The sequence below is a fragment of the Phyllopteryx taeniolatus genome, chromosome 7 (assembly GCF_024500385.1).
Source record: "Phyllopteryx taeniolatus isolate TA_2022b chromosome 7, UOR_Ptae_1.2, whole genome shotgun sequence".
Lineage (NCBI taxonomy): Eukaryota > Metazoa > Chordata > Actinopteri > Syngnathiformes > Syngnathidae > Phyllopteryx > Phyllopteryx taeniolatus.
The window spans coordinates 348,116-360,677 of record NC_084508.1 but is presented as its reverse complement, the minus strand read 5'-3'; the positions used below and the strand labels follow the sequence as shown (position 1 = coordinate 360,677).

The 12,562-nt window shown below is 46.6% G+C and overlaps 1 protein-coding gene across 4 annotated transcripts in view; it reads right to left on the bottom strand.

The window, feature by feature from the left end:
• The window catches only part of nlgn1 (neuroligin 1), a 345,371-nt gene that overhangs the window by 320,646 nt on the left and 12,163 nt on the right, over nucleotides 1-12,562 (bottom strand). For 3 of the 4 annotated variants that reach the window (XM_061780578.1, XM_061780580.1, XM_061780581.1), the window contains exons 2-3: nucleotides 4,971-5,071; nucleotides 4,735-4,814 (exon numbers count right to left, since the gene is read on the bottom strand). The exons of the other annotated variant lie outside the window; for it this stretch is intronic. The gene's annotated coding sequence lies outside the window, so the exon portion shown is untranslated. The remainder of the gene's footprint in view (nucleotides 1-4,734; nucleotides 4,815-4,970; nucleotides 5,072-12,562) is intronic. 4 annotated transcript variants of the gene reach the window in all.

Here is a 12,562-nt window from a genome sequence, read left to right as displayed (position 1 = left end):
GAGCTCAAAGAACGAAATAATTTCATAAACTAATTCAGCTCATTACGTTAACTGAAAACATTTGTTCTTTTGAATGAAACATTCGCGAACAAAACAACACTATATCAGGAGTCCTACTTAAAATACGGGTTTATCCAACTCCAACTACCGGAGATAAATTCCTTGTGTTTTTTTTGGACATACTTGGCAAATAAAGATGATTCTGATTCTGATTCTGATTGAGGAGCTATGGAACTGCAGTCTGGTCTGGCTGCCTACAATAACTCCGACCCCCACTCCTGCATCACGCCTACAGTGGACGCGCCACGAACGGCAAAAGAGGAAGCAGAAGCGAGGCAAGTGTGTGTGTGTGTGTGTATGCACGCCACCTCAGCCGGTCCGTGACAAAAATGCTAACTGCTAACCGGTCCGCGGTGCAAAGAAGGTTGGGGAATACTGTTCTAGATGACAGAGGCTTACTTAAACTCAGAACACACACAAAATACGATCAAGAGTGGAATTTTATAGTATATTTTATGACATCTACAAGGGATATAAAAGGAAGCACACAAAGGGGTCTAACTAAAGAAAAAAAATAACACTAATAATGGTAAAAGAAGGAAAATAGGCGTACGAAAGGGGAAACAGAAAAACGTGTTGGGCTAAAGTGGAAACGTGAGCGTTTAATGCATCCAATGCGGACAGGGGGGGGGGGAGAGAAGGTTTTCGTCCAGGATATCCCTGTACTTGGCCGCATTCATCTTTCCTTCGATTGCAACCAGTCGTTCTGTCCCTTGCAGGTGAACCCCCCACAGCATGATGCTGCCACCACCATGCTTCACTGTTGGGACTGTATTGGACAGGTGATGAGCAGTGTCTGGTTTTCTCCACACATACCGCTTAAAATTAAGGCCAAAAAGTTCGATCTTGGTCTCATCAGACCAGAGAATCTTATTTCTCACCATCTTGAAGTCCTTCAGGTGTTTTGTTTTTAGCAAACTCTATGCGGGCTTTCATGTGTCTTGCACTGAGGAGAGGATTCCGTCGGGACACTGCCATAAAGCCCCGACTGGTGGAGGGCTGCAGTGATGGTTGACTTTCTAGAACTTTCTCCCATCTCCCGACTGCATCTCTGAAGCTCAGCCACAGTGATATTTGGGTTCTTCTTTACCTCTCTCACCAAGGCTCCTGTCCCCCGATTGCTGCCGGATAGCCAGCTCTTGGTAGGGTTCTGGTCGTCCCAAATGTCTTCCATTTAAGGATTATGGAAGCCACTGTGCACTGAGGAACCTTATGTGCAGCAGAAATTTTTTGTAACCTTGGCCAGATCTGTGCTTTGCCACAATTCTGTCTCTGAGCTCTTCAGGCGGTTCATTTGACCTCATGATTCTCATTTGCTCTGACATGCACTGTGAGCTGTATGGTCTTATAGACAGGTGTGTGGCTTTCCTAATTAACTCCAATCAGTATAATCAAATACAGCTGGACTCCAATGAAGGTGTAGAACCATCTCAAGGATGATCAGAAGAAATGGACAGCACCCGAGTTAAATATACGAGTATCACAGCAAAGGGTCTGAATACTTATGGCTGTGTGATAGTTCAGTTTTTCTTTTTTTAATATATCTGCAAATATTTCAACAATTTTGTTTTTGTCTGTCAATATGGGGTGCTGTGTGTAAATTAATGAGGAAAAAAATTTACTTAAATGATTTCAGCAAATGGCTGCAATATAACAAAGACTGAAAATTTTAAGGGGGTCTGATTAATTTCCATACCCACTGGATATTCAGTAACAGCTTAAGGAACAATTTACATATTTTAACATACATGTGACAAAAGGTATAGGACTCATAGTCATATGCCCGTTTTATATGTGCTAGGATGGGGAAGTGATAGGCCCTTTATTGTATTAATGGCTTTTGATATATTTAAATTTTCCATACCGCTTTATCCTCACAAGGATCTTTGGGCGAGAGGCGGGGGTACACACTGAACTGCTCACCAGCCAATCGCAGGGCACATATAAACAAACAACCATTCATGCACACAGTCACACCTATGGGCAATTTAGAGTCTTCAATCAACCTACCATGCATGTTTTTGGGATGTGTGAGGAAACTGGAGTGCCCGGAGGAAACCCACGCAGACACGGGGAGAACATGCAAACTACACACAGGCAGGGCTGGGATTTGAAACCCGGTCCTCAGAACTGTGAGGTAGATGTGCTAACCAGTCGGCCACCGTGCCGCGCTTTTGATACAATAAGATGATTTTTTTTTTCTTTCATTGACATGTTTTTTATTTAATTTTACTGTGTGATATATGTACCCCGCTGAAGTGAGTCCAAAAAGGAATACTGTATGTGATGTTGTGTCATGTGTATAGGTCTCACTGAATTGGTCCTTTAATCTTCATAAAGTCTAAAGATATATAGTGGGTATGGAAAGTATTCCGACCCCTTTAAAATGTTTCCTCTTTGTTATATTGCAGACAATTGCAAAAATCATTTAAGTTCTTTTTTTTCCCTCATTAATGTACACACAGCACCCCATATTGACAGAAAAAAAAACGGAATTGTTGCAGATTTATTAAAAACGAAAAACTGAAATATCACAGGCGGCACGGTGTCCGACTGGTTAGAGCGTCAGCCTCACAGTTCTGAGGACCCGGGTTCAATCCCCGGCCCCGCCTGTGTGGAGTTTGCATGTTCTCCCCGTGCCTGCGTGGGTTTTCTCCGGGCACTCCGGTTTCCTCCCACATCCCAGAAACATGCATTAATTGGAGACACTAAATTGCCCGTAGGTGTGACTGTGAGTGCGAATGGTTGTTTGTTTGTATGTGCCCTGCGATTGGCTGGGAACCAGTTCAGGGTGTACCCCGCCTCCTGCCCGATGACAGCTGGGATCGGCACGCCCGCGACCCTAGTGAGGAGAAAATGGATGGATGGATGGATGGATTAAATATCACACAGCCATATGTATTCAGACCCTTTGCTCAGTATTTAGTAGAAGCACCCTTTTGAGCTAATACAGCCATGGGTTCTCTGCCATTCCTCCTTGCAGATCCTCTCCAGTTCTGTCAGCTTGGATGGGGAACATTGGTGGACAGCCATTTTCAGGTCTCTCCAGAAATGCTCAATTGGGTTTAAGTCAGGGCTCTGGATGGGCCATTCAAGAACAGTTACGGAGTAGTTCTGAAGCCACTCCTTTGTTATTTTAGCTGTGTGCTTAGGGCCATCGTCTTGTTGGAAGGCGAACCTTCGGCCCAGTCTGAGGTTCTGAGCATTCTGGAGAAGGTTTTCGTCCAGGAAATCCCTTTACTTGGCCGCATTCATCTTTCATTCAATTGCAACCAGTCGTTCTGTCCCTGCAGCTGAAAAACACCCTCCACAGCATGATGCTGCCACCACCATGCTTCACTGTTGGGGCCGTATTGAACAGTTTTCTTCACACATACCGCTTAGAATTAAGGCCAAAAAGTTCTCTCTTTGTCTCATCAGACCAGATAATCTTATTTCTCATCATCTTGGAGTCCTTCAGGTGTTTTTTTAGCAAACTCAATGTGGACTTTCATGTGTCTTGCACTGAGGAGAGGCTTCTGTGCTTAGTGTTCCAGTATAACGAGTGAAAATTTTAAGGGGGTCTTAATACTTTCCGTACCCACTGAATATTGCGTTTAAAGTCAATCTTTAGTTAATAACACCTTTAAGGTTGACATATACTAGCTGAAGTTTTGTTCAAGCTGTCAGAAGTTGCTTGAATAACAAGTGTGATAGTATGGTGCTGTGGGAAACTTCCTGGAACAGGATGTGGCCAACCTCAACCTTATACTGGGATAAAAATAGGCCTTCTGAGAGATGGGTACTTTCCCTTTAAATGAGAAAATAAGACCATAAAAGGAAATAAGTTCATTAAGAACCTCCTATTTTGTGAGTTTTTAAAAGCTCGAGCACACTGAGCTCGACAGTGACTCCTCAGGGCTCTCAAGCAACGATGGGCACTGAGAGAAATTATAGACATCCTTTTCATCTTCCGTGTAAGATGCGAAGAGAATGGAGAGATAAAAATTTCTTATGATGGTTTGAAGACCAGAATAAATTTTGTGGATTTTAAAAAGGATTACTTGTACCAAAAAAGAAGAGAGTCATGCCACGTTCATACTTTTACCATCCACTTTATCTACAATTTGACCTTTTCATGAAGAAGTTCGTCGAGAGGGAAACTCACGGAATTGCCCATCTGATCAATCCCAATATTCCACCTAAATTGGACTCATTTCAAGTAGGGGATTTTTACATTTTCAAAATGTTTTCTTTCCTTTGGGATTACTTAGCGAATGCATTGTTTCTATTTGAATATTTGTCAGTAGCACTGAATGAGGTAATGTTGGAGTAAACATGCTCTAAAGTATTGTCTCTTTTGGTGGCGCAACTCACATACTGAGTGAATTTGGGGAGGACAGTGTTTAAGTACACTTGGTTGAAGTCGCCGGCAACAATACAGACACCATCTGGGTTGGCAAGCAGCTGTTTGTTGATGCACATGAGCAAGAGGCTAAGGGCCGGGCTAACATTGGCATCGGTTGAGATGTAAACAGCTAACGTAATAACTACAGTGAACTCCCTCTGGAGCTAAAAATATCGGCATAAGACTGCCAGAACCTTTAAATCAGGAGAACAGTGAGTGTCAATAATCCTGCTATTGCAACAGCACTCACTGTTCACGTAAACAGAGCCCCCCACCTCTGCACTTACCCAAATCTTTGTTTCTGTCCTGCTGGTGTGGCCTGATAGCTCGACTGCAGCATCGGGGATCAATGGGTGAAGCCACGTCTCTGTGATGAAAATAACACTGCAATTCTGCACAAAGCTGTTTGTGGTCATCTGTAACTACAATTTGTCCATTTTGTGGGTGGTTGATCTCGTGTTGGGGAGGAAGAGGCTTTGTAATGCTGGCCTATATGGTTGTTTACGTAGCCTAGCATCCTTACTTCTGCTTCCTCTCTCTCCGCCGCCTTCACCGGTTGCTGGGCAGGTCGGTCATCCACGGAGAACCTGGCGATCTCGCTATGTCCTCCGGGATATTGAATTCCTGGTGGAAGTTGCCAATAACAGACAAATTGTACCTGAGACCGAGGTCAATAAGGTTCTGGCGACTGTAGGCGAAGGTAGCTTTGCTAATCTCAAAAAGTAAATTAAAAAAACGTGCACCAAACTGGAGAGCAGAGAGCTGCAGCACCCATGTGCGCCGCAATTTTTCTCAGAAGAGAATACCAATCCCGATCATGTGCTCTTTCTAAATCCCGATCATGTGCTCTTTCTACCAGGGAACCATTGAAAGTGTCATCACAGGCTGCATCACGGTGTGGCAGGTAAGCAACACCGCCTGGGCCGGAATACACCACAGCGCATAGTGAATACAGCCAGCAGGATCAACATTGCCCGTCTGCCCTCCATCACGGACATTTGCAACACTCGCCTCACCCGCAGAACCATCAGCATTGCAAAGGACACCCCCCCCCCCCCCCTCAGACTCACTTCAGGAAGACGGTACCAGAGACTTGAGGCCCGCACACAAAGACTGGGGAACAGCTTCATCAATCAAGTAGTAAGGATGCTGAACTTGATTCACTTCCTTGCAGTTGAGCGGCCCAGCCCTGGGAAGCTTACTCACACACACATCTCTGTCCCTGTGCGTACCTCCTCCATCGCTCCACCGTTCCTGCATACGACGTGTATCTGCATACGACATGTATCTGTTTACAACGCACCATGACACTTTATTTCCCTTTTTGCTCGACCCTATTGTATATTGTCTGTTGTTTCACTCTATTAATTGTATTGTACTGTTTGTATATTTACTGTATTTAATGTAGTGTGGCACGGTGTAGGACTGGTTAGCACATCTGCCTCACAGTTCTGAGGACCCATGTTCAAATCCGGCCTCGCCCGTGTGGAGTTTGCAGGTTCTCCCGTGCCTGTGTGGGGTTTCTCAGCTCTACACCCTCAGTAGGGTTCTGGAGGGTGCATGGGAGTTTGCTCAAACACTCTACATGTGCTTTGTGGACGTAGAGAAGGCGTTCAACCATGTCCATCGGGGAGTCCTGTGGGGTTTGCTCCGGGAGTATGGGATACTGGACCACTTAATACGGGCTGTACGGTCCCTGTATGACCGGTGTCACTGTTTGCTCCGCATTGCCGGTAGTAAGGCGGATTCATTTCCAGTGTGGGTTGGACTCCGCCCTTTGTCAGAATGCGAATCAGAATAAGAATCCTCTTTATTGCCAAGTAAGTCAAAAACACACAAGGAATTTGTCTCCGGTAGTTGGATCCACTCTATTATGACCATAGACAGCCATTATTACAGTAAAGATTCTGAGACATAAAAAAATAAAAACAAACTACGGAGAGTTCCTTAGCCTGTAGCAATTTAATGGCAAGAGGGAAGAAGCTGTTGGAATGTCTGCTGGTTTCGTTTTGCATTGTTCGATAGGGCCGACCAGAGGGGAGGCGCTGGAAGAGATGGTGACCAGGATGTGGAGGGTCCAAGATGATTTTTCATGCTCTTGTCTTGTGTGAGGGAAGGGCAGGACAAGCACAGGAGGGGAAGCACGCAGGACAAGGGTCGTGAACCCGGCTGCACAACTGAAGTGTGGTGAGAGTGGCTATGTAAATTATAAACGTCTATAGGACCAGAGTGTGAGTGAGGAGATACCCAAGAAATTCGCATAGTCATAAGTTATTTGTCACAATGGGTGAGTGGCCCCACACCCAGCGAATAGATCCCAGGGCTGTGTGTCTGCGGACACAAGCAAGTGAAATGACACCGTTTCGCATGCACAATGATCGTCAGAAGTGTCCTGTAATTGCTGTGCCTGCACCGCGGGGGCCGAGGACCCCACCTACCCAATCGAGATCGGGGTCGGGGCCCAGGAGTCCACCCAAAACTGGCCCCTGTGGATGGGACACGTCCCACATTGAGGGATCCAGGGCGGTCCACCTGCCCCAACGAGGCGCCCCGAAAACTGGCCACCTGGAGAAGGTCGCAGCCCCTTCTCACCCCATGCGCCCCGCCACCACCCCACCCCAAAATGCAGCCAGTCCCCGCCCAGCCCGAGACGGTGTTCTACTCAACATACAATTGCAAGGAATTTAGGGATTTCATCATCTACGGTCCATTCCAAGATGGCGCCGACCAGTGTGGTCGCCTCGGTTACGCGCTCTCTTGTATTGTTTTTGTGTTTTTTTGTTTGTCTTTGGAGACAAGGGGAGACTTCCTAACCAGCAAGGAGGCAAATCCGCTCAGTTTTTTCCCCGGGTTACTCACCGGAGCGGCGACTGCGGTCTTCGCCGCATGGAGACGAAGGCGACGCCACAGAGGGACGCGAGCCGGCATCCAGGTGAAACTGAGGAGTTTCACCTGGATGCCGGCTCGCGTCCCTCTGTGGATAAGAGAGGATACAGATTGGCGTTCCGTCGATCCACCTCACGAATGTACGCTCCTTACCCAACAAAATGGACGAGCTTCATCTTCTGATAAAGAACAGTAAAGACTTCGGACGTTCCGCCGCCATGTGCTTTACAGAGACTTGGCTTTGTGAGGCTGTACCCAATGGCGCCGTCATGCATCCGGGTTTTCATCTCCACCGGGCAGACCGTGACATGGAATCATCGGGAAAACAAAAGGCGGTGGGATATGCTTCTATACAGAGCTCAGCACACACTGCAGCCCGCATTTGGAGTCGCTGTTTTTTAACTGTAAGCCATTCTACTCGCCGCGTCAGTTCGCATCATTCATTCTCACTGGCCCCTATATTCCGACTCAAGCTAACACGAAGGCCGCACTGCTAATGCTCGCCGAACAAGTCAACAAAATTGAAAAAAAACACCCGGACTCACCCCTCATTATTCTCGGGCACTTTAACAAAGCTAAACTCAACCACGAACTCCCTAAATACAAGCAGCACATCGACTGTCCTACCAGGGAAAATAACATTTTGGACCACTGCTATACTACGCTAAAAAACGCATACCATACCAAACTTCGTGCAGCATTGGGCTCGTCTGATCACTGCTTAATTCACTGAATACCGACATACAGGCAAGAACTTAAGTGCGCGAAGCCCACAGTGAAAACATTGAAAAAGTGGACCAATGAAGCAAAACTTCAAAGCTGGTTAGACTGCACAGACTGGAATGTCTTTGAAAATTCAGCTGGCAGCCTGGATGAATATACAGACACTGTCACATCCTATATCAGTTTCTGTGAAGATGTGTGTGTACCAACAAAGTCATTTCGCACATTCAACAACAACAAGCCGTGGTTCACTGCTCACGTGGGCAATGACAGTGAGACCTGGAAGGGCGCGATTGGGAGGAACGGCCCCCCCGATCAGAACCCGAGCGGTGTTCTGTTATTGGACTTCTGTGCTCGTCACGGATTGTCCATAACGAACACCATGTTCAAGCATAAGGGTGTCCACACGTGCATTTGGCACCAGGATACCCTAGGTCGCAGTTCGATGATCGACTTTGTGGTCGTGTCATCGGACTTGCGGCCGCATGTCTTGGACACTCGGGTGAAGAGAGGGGCGGAGCTGTCAACTGATCACCACCTGGTGGTGAGTTGGCTCCGATGGTGGGGGAAGATGCCGGTCCGACGTGGCAGGCCCAAACGTATTGTGAGGGTCTGCTGGGAACGTCTGGCAGAATCCCCTGTCAGAAGGAGTTTCAACTCCCACCTCCGACAGAACTTTGCTCATGTTCCGAGGGAGGCGGGGGACATCGAGTCCGAGTGGACCATGTTCCGCGCCTCCATTGCTGAGGCGGCCGACCGGAGCTGTGGCCGTAAGGTGGTCGGTGCCTGTCGTGGCGGCAATCCCCGAACCCGTTGGTGGACACCAACGGTGAGGGATGCCGTCAAGCTGAAGAAGGAGTCCTATCGGGCCTTTTTGGCCTGTGGGACTCCTGAGGCAGCTGATGGGTACCGGCTGGCCAAGCGGAATGCAGCTCTGGTGGTCGCTGAAGCAAAAACCCGGGCATGGGAGGAGTTCGGTGAGGCAATGGAGAAAGACTTCCGGACGGCTTCGAGGAAATTCTGGTCCACCATCCGACGTCTCAGGAGAGGAAAGCAGTGCACCACCAACACTCTGTATAGTGGGGATGGGGCGCTGCTGACCTCGACTCGGGACGTTGTGAGTCGGTGGGGAGAATACTTCGAAGACCTCCTCAATTCCACCGACACGCCTTCCCATTGGGAAGCAGAGTGTGGGTTCTCTGAGGCGGGCTCTCCTATCTCTGGGTTTGAGGTCACCGAGGTAGTTAAAAAGCTCCTCGATGGCAGGGCCCCGGGGGTGGATGAGATTCGCCCGGAGTTCCTAAAGGCTCTGGATGTTGTAGGGCTGTCCTGGTTGACACGCCTCAGCAACATCGCGTGGACATCGGGGACAGTGCCTCTGGATTGGCAGACTGGGGTGGTGGTCCCCCTTTTTAAGAAGGGGGACCGGAGGGTGTGTTCCAACTACAGGGGGATCACACTGCTCAGCCTCCCTGGTAAGGTCTATTCAGGGCTGCTGGAGAGGAGGGTCCGTCGGGAAGTCGAATCTCAGATTCAGGAGGAGCAGTGTGGTTTTCGTCCTGGCCGTGGAACAGTGGACCATCTCTACACCCTCGGCAGGGTCCTCGAGGGTGCATGGGAGTTCGCCCAACCAGTCTACATGTGTTTTGTGGACTTGGAGAAGGTGTTCGACCGTGTCCCTCGGGGAGTCCTGTGGAGAGTGCTTTGGGAGTATGGGGTACCGAACCCCCTGATACGGGCTGTTCGGTCCCTGTATGACCGGAGTCAGAGTTTGGTCCCCCCGGAAGAGCTGGATGAAGTTGCTGGGGAGAGGGAAGTCTGGGCGTCGCTGCTGAAGCTACTGCTCCCACGACCCGACCCGGATAAGCGGTAGAGAATGGATGGATGGATGGAGTTGTGTTTAAGTTTGAGCTCACAATATTGTATATCAAAAGGCTGGCCTAGTGGCGTGCAAAGGGTGGAGCGAACGTTGCAGTGGCCTCAGGCATCCACCCTGGGCATCCAAATGGGTTCGGTTGGGCATTGTTGTAAACCCCACCCACCACCACTGTCAGTTATTTTTCAAGGGGGAAAATCTTTGATCAGTATTGTTGAGCATGACCCCTGTGAAACAACCATTAAAAATGTATCTAATTCACCAATCCCTCACTTGATTCGCTCCACCACAGCTAACACAACACCATCATATATGCTAGCTGCTTACTGATGGAGCAACACTCCTCCATCTGTCTGGACCTTTTTACATGTTATGGTGAGCAGGGTCGGTTTCTGATATGAGCAATAAGGGCCACCGCCCAGGGCGGCATTCTGTGAGGGGTGGCCAATTTGCCAGAAAAATGCATCCAAACTAATCGAGAGAAGCTTCATCATGCAACAAGACAATGACCCAAAACATACTGCCAACACAACAAAGGACTTCATCAGAGGGAAAAAGTGGAAGGTCTTAGACTGACCAAGTCAATCACCGGACCTTCACCCAATAGACCATGCATTTTACCTCCTGAAGAGGAGATTGAAGGGAGAAACCACCAGAAACAAACAAGAACTGAAAGAGGCTGCAGTAAAGGCCTGGAAAAGCATTTCAAATGACGAATGCAACAGTCTGATGAAGTCAATGGGTCGCATGCTTGATACAGGTATTGCAAGTAAGGGTTATGCCACCAAATATTAAATGTTATTCACTTTAAGTTAATTTAATCATATCTGTTCCAATACTTGTGCTCACTTGAAAAGTGGGGGGATTCAAACAATAGGTGCTCCGTCCTAAGTTGTTTAACACATCTGGAAGTAAAAACCATGAAATAAAAGCTGCAATTATGAACTTTTGTCTCATATTCAACATTTGATCTGAAAGCCAAATGTCTTCATTGTACAATAAAAACAAAGGAATTGACCTTTCCGTTCCAATACCTTTGGAAGGGACTGTATATGAAAAAGAAATCTTAAAACCTTTACAAAAGTACAAGGCCCACTCAATGCTTGGGGCCCTAGTACAACATTCCAATCCCTCCCCACTTCAATGTCCTTGCTGCAGGGACAAAAGCGGTAACTTTACATCAGCAACACATAAATGCACCGCGAGTCCGAGAAATTAAGACAGGTCAGCACCATTATAGCTGCACATTGCTTTATGTGAATAAACTGCCTCAGTCTACAATTACACTTCCAATAATGATACCTTGTTTGGTGTCCATGCACACTGTTTAGGAGAAAATGTATTGTGCATGTTTTGATGTTAGTTATTTCTTGCAGGCCATGTTTCCATCGGGCAACTCAGATATGACGTAGTATGAATATTAAATACATGTGATGTGGGTCTCATGCATCTTAGACTGTTTTTCAACCTACTATCTCCTTAAAAGTATTTGTTTTAGTGAAAAAAAACATTTTCAAAGCACACTGATTTTCTTGTATCGTAGTCACATATCAGACGTTTCTGACGAAACAAATCGCTTGAAAATCGCTTAAAAATTTAGTTATGATTTTTTTTTTCTGTAATGTGCTTATGCCCAACGTAAAGTTTCAATAAAAATTTATTGCTGTGATATTTTTCAAAGGTAAAGTATGTGCCTTGGCTCAATAAAGGTTGAGAATCACTGCTCTAAATAATGCCTTTTGACCAATCCATACTCCAGTCCGTTAGATGACGGTAATGCGCCAAATTCGAGTTTGCCAACCGCCAATCAAACTCAAGAAGGAGAATACAAATCTGTTTCCGGTGGAAAGCTGCCAGCTATGCGCCGAAGTCGAGCACAGTGTCTGCTTTTCAACGAGGATTCACACGGTATGTCAATTTATTTAAATACATGTCCATTTTTTCGTCTATTAAAAAAATAGCTAATCAGGTTAACCGAACTCACTTGCTGTTGTGATAAACTAAAGTTAAACCTAAAATAGTCAGGTTTTTGTCAAACAAAAGATTGCTTCAGTCTACTGGAGTTAGCTGTTAGCTTGTTTCCTCTGTGCTGGTAATTTGGGCAGCTAACATCTTAAATTTGAAACTTGCACAGCCTTTTTATCATAAAAGATAGCTCAGCTAACGTTAGCTGCTAGCGCTAACTGGAAGCTTTAGGGTATTTCTTATGCGGTTCTGTTTTTTTGGGAGGGCATGGGGGTTGTTTGGCTGCATGTCATTTTTTTTTCTTTCCTCTTCCTGACTCTTTTTTGATTAATGCGATTTGTACTCCAGAACAGTTTATAATCCGGAAAATACAGCACTATACTAGATAAACTGTATTTTCCAGACTATAAATCACACTTATTCACGAATCCTGCAACTTATAGTCAGGTGTGACTTGTGATTTTATTTTATATTTTAATGTCTTCATTATGTGTTTTTTGACTAGTATGATTTATGCTCAGGAGTGGTCTGGAAAATACAGTCCATATATTTGTGAATGTGCGGATGTGTGTTAATGCCGTCTGTGTGTCTCAGATGACCCCGTGCCCAGAAGCTCCCAAGCCTCGGCAGCAGAAGACATCTTGCACAAGTACCAAACGCCCGAC